Source organism: Podarcis cretensis (assembly GCF_951804945.1).
Source record: "Podarcis cretensis genome assembly, chromosome: 16".
Lineage (NCBI taxonomy): Eukaryota > Metazoa > Chordata > Lepidosauria > Squamata > Lacertidae > Podarcis > Podarcis cretensis.
The window spans coordinates 43018149-43022548 of NC_137186.1; the positions used below are offsets into that span (position 1 = coordinate 43018149).

Genomic DNA, 4400 nt, shown 5'->3' on the forward strand with positions numbered 1-4400 from the left:
CCCCCCAGTACCTGGCGGGTGGAGGGTGCGGAGGGGGAAGAGCACCCTCTGCACCCCACCCCCGCCTGGTGCGCGAGTGCCCAGCCATCAGCAGCTGGGGCTGGGTGAGCACGGAGGGAGCCCAGCAGCAGCAGCAGCAGCAGCAGCAGCAGCAGCAGCAGCAGCAGCAGCAGCAGCGAGGGCTGAGTGAGCGTGCCCCATTCCCGCTTGGGGGGCGTGCGTACACCGCCACCCGCCCCGGGCACCTGTGGACAGTGCTACACCCCTCAGCATAGCCACCATGGCTAGTAGCCCTCTTAATAGCCCTCCTTAAAGCTTTTGCTGCCTCCTGTGGGAGGGAGTTCCAGAGTTTAACTCTGCAGTGGATGACATATATTTTGATTTTCCAAACAGGTGCTCAAGACCTGCCAAAATTCTTCCCTATATCACCTCCTGAAAGGAGCCCACCTTCTTCTTCAGTGTTTGCAGGATGGAAAGACCCTGGCAGCATCCTTGCAGAGCAGAGGCCCTTCACACCTTGGTATGGGGAGGGTCCTGCAGCGATCGCTCACCCCTTCCGATCAAGGCAGCACCGACCCCCCCCCAACCCCTTCGCTTTTTCACCCAAGACTCCCAGCCTGCTCTTGGCTTCCTTCAGCCCAATGCCTCTTTGCAAATGGATTCCCCTTTGTATCTGAATATTTTGATTACAAATTTGCCGAAGTACCTGGCACAATAATGAGCCCATTTTGTTTGGCTAATCGCAGCTGCCTATTCCCCACTGGCAGGCCAGGAAATTTGAAGCCGAGGTCTCCTCTTCATGATCACATTAGAGTTTATTAAATTCTCATTCAAACATTAGCATTTTAGGTTCCTAATCCCATTACAGCCAATTAGCTGGCCCTCCGTATAGCGTGCCGTTGTGGGTGGGCTGGGCTTACCAGTTATTTTGCATGTGTCTAAGAGAGAGGCTCCCGATGGGGGTTTTCAGTATTCTGTGAGTTTCCTTTAAAGCGGAATTTAAAAATCTATGAGTGGAATTTAAAATGAACATACAGGCAGAAGGGTCATTCTCTATCAGAGCCCCATCAAAGAAGCACAGGTGTTTCTAGATGGCCAAGAGCTTCCAGGACTTCCTAACCTGAGACACTGGCAGCTGTTTGAGAAGGGGACCTCGTAGTATGTAATTGTGGACGTGTTTGGCATTTTAACACTCCAACTTCAGTCGCAAAAAGAAAACCCCAAAGCAAATGTTTCCCGATATAAATCACACAGGGCTCAGGTTTCCACTCTCCTCTCAGCTCTGAATTTGCTGGCTGGCTGTGCTGCTTGACTCTCACTCCTGCCCTCCTTGGCCCCTCTCACAACAACACTCCTACAACACGAAAGATGTGGGATGGGTTTTAATGGGTAGGAGAGGATATATTAATTGCAATTTAGCCTTCCAGGCTTCCACGTTTGTGGGTTGAACAGAGTTTCAAAATCCCATTCTCAGCAGCAAAACTAAGAGCATAGGAATATACTTCCATGGAAGTCTAGTGTCCAGCTCAAGGGAAGATATAGTCCCACACTCTTCTGCCTTGGTCAGACCACACCTGGGATACTGTGTCCAATTCTGGGCACCACAATTTAAGAAGGATCTTGACAAGCTGGAACATGTGCAGAGGAGGGTGACCGAGATGATCAAGGGTCTGGAAACCAAGCCTTACGAGGAGCGCTTGAAGGAACTGGGTATGTTTAGCCTGCGAAAGAGGAGACTGAGAGGAGATATGATTGCCATCTTCAAATATCTTAAGGGCTGTCACATGGAAGAGGGAACAAGCTTGTTTTCTCCTGCTCTGGAGGGTAAAACTTGAACCAATGGCTTCCAGTTTCAAGGAAGGAGATTCCAACTAAACATTCAGAAAAACTTTCTTGACAATAACAGCTGATTGACAGTGGAACCGTCTCCCTTGGGAGATGGTGGACTCTCCTTCCTTGGTGTCAGGGACTGGGCAGAAGAGGACACTGAAGGGGGGTGATGTCAGGGGCTGGACAGAGGAGGAGGAGTGGTGGAGACCACCTCCCCAGCCTGACCCTTTGATGGAGGAGGAAGAGGAAGATAGTATACATTTACAAAGGGGTTTGCGGGAGGTCACAGCTCAGAGGCAGATGAGGGGAAATTTGGGAAATGATGGGAGAGGCGGAGCAGGCAGCCGGAGCAGCAGTTGGCTGACACATTGTCACTAGAAAGCATTCCAGACCCTTCATCTCCCAGAACCTGGCAAAAGTAGGAGAGCAAAGAGCTCAGAGGCAGAGGGCACAGAGGAGACGATGACCAAGGAGGAAGTGGGAGAGAAGGGGGTGGAGAGCCACTTGGGACAGCACCATTATCCAAGAGGCTCTCTCTGTAAGGTCTGAAATAAAAAAGAACTGTAAGAAACTTTTCCTTGTCTTTATACTTTTCCGGCCAACCAGCCAGGAGCCACTGACAGCATCCTGACATTTGGCGGTTTCTAAGCAGAGGTTGGATGGCCTCCTGTCCTGGATGCTTTAGCTGAGATTCCTGCATTGCAGGCGGTTGGGCTAGATGACCCTTGGGGTCCCTTCCAACTCTATGATTCCATGAATTAGGCTGTAAAGCCTTGTTTTGAGCAACTCCAGCTATGAAATAAGCTGGCACCTCTTTCTTACAGGCAATAACTTGGGAAGTAAGTTTATAAATATAATTGACTTACCATCTTGCATTGTTTCACAGCAATAGCAGCAGTAGAATCCATGCAGGCAAAATACTTAAATTTACAATATAACTAGCTTCGGGCATGTGCCTAAAGCTGGAGCAAGCACATGTGTGTTTGCATCCAACTCTGGCCAAAGGAAGAGAGAGATGGAGGAACAGGAAGTACTACATGCTCCTTCCTCTCCAGGAGGGGAGGGGAAATGACATCACAAAGAACCCTCTCTACCAATTGTATTTCTATGGCCTGAGTATCAGCCCATCAGCAATACAGCTCTGTGGCATTAGTCCCTTTTCATGCCAACTAGCAAGAATATGTATTTGTTAGGTTTGGCTGCTGATCTCTCACAAAAGACAGGGCATGTTTGGAAAGGAGACGTTGGCATAAAGACCGGGAGCGGACAAAACCAAAACAGCGAAGGGCTTTCACCTTGGCCCGTTGTCAGGCCCTCCCTTCTGCAATTCAAGAAGGCCGTTATAGGAAAATACCATACGAGGAGAGGAAATGAGCATGTGGCTCTGGGCAGCAGGAAAATAGAGCACACCCTTCTTCACTGCCAGTATTATATGGACATTTGAGCCAGGTTTATCCAGCCCATCCTATATACATTCCCAGGGCGTTCAGAACAACACAACATCTTCCTATTGCTACAGGACGAAAGCCCAGAAATCACATATTCAGTTGCCAGATTCTGCGCTGCCATGATACTCATTGGAGGATGGTCTGTGCTACAAATCAGTCCTAAAATGAAGGCCCATATTGTTAGATCTGTATCACTGAAGCCCCACCCCATATAGCTGTTTTAACGGGTCTTTTTTAATTCTTCTTATTATTTTTTATTCATCCATTATTTATGCTTAATCAAATATTCTATGTATATGTTTTAATCTACAATTGGTTCTTGCTCCCATTTATTTAATAATTATTTGCTTAGATTCATACTGTTACACTATTTATTTAGATGTTTTGCTTATGCTGATCTGTGACCGAATAAAGTAAATTCATTCATTAGGTATTTAAAAGACCTGGGACACCCAGACCCGGGACCTGTGCTCTGGTGGTGGACTTTGGGATCCTGAGGGCAGTGCCCTTTGCAGCAAGCCCAGGCCCCTCCAAGCCCCCCTTTGTTTAAAAAGTGGGAGGACCAGGGGTCTGCCTCCCCCCCCCCCCTTGTGCAAACGATCCAGACTCCGCTCCTGTGGCCAACAACCCACAAGGGCACCCATCTTAGGGGGTTTCCATATCAAAACAAAGCAAAACTAGAATACAATTTGCAATGCAGGGATGAAGTGCTTGGTCTATGGCTGCATGTTTGCTTCCCGTTCCAGGATAAATTTTCATGAAAAGGGTACAGAAACCAACCCTTTTGCTTCTGCTCTTTCATCTGGAGCCCCCCCCCCCCCGCCCAGAGGACACCCCTGTCTTTCTGAAAGACACAAAGAAGGCCTGAAAAGGGTCTTTCATCTCAGCTTCACTGCGAAAGCCTCTGCCTGAATGACAGGTCGGCGCACTTGGGGGCGCTGCCGCAATCTAAATAATAAATTACAGGAGTCCTCGTTTGTCACACAAAACGCACCGGCAAGGGAAGAAGCAAAAGCCCCGAGGAGCTGGACGAGAGTGCAAGAAGAAGTGGGCGGGGGAGGAGAAGCCCCGTCAAAGGAGGAAGCCGCTTCCTTCGGACAAAATGGGCTTTTCCTTCTAAGA

At 48.9% G+C, this 4400-nt stretch overlaps 1 long non-coding RNA gene across 1 annotated transcript; it reads right to left on the reverse strand.

The window, feature by feature from the left end:
• Positions 1–796: 796 nt before the first annotated feature.
• LOC307205455 lies at positions 797–2866 on the reverse strand. The gene is made up of 2 exons (XR_013834008.1): positions 2693–2866; positions 797–1354 (listed from the first exon to the last, which is right to left on the reverse strand). It is a non-coding gene; the product is annotated as an uncharacterized lncRNA (long non-coding RNA).
• Positions 2867–4400: the final 1534 nt, after the last annotated feature.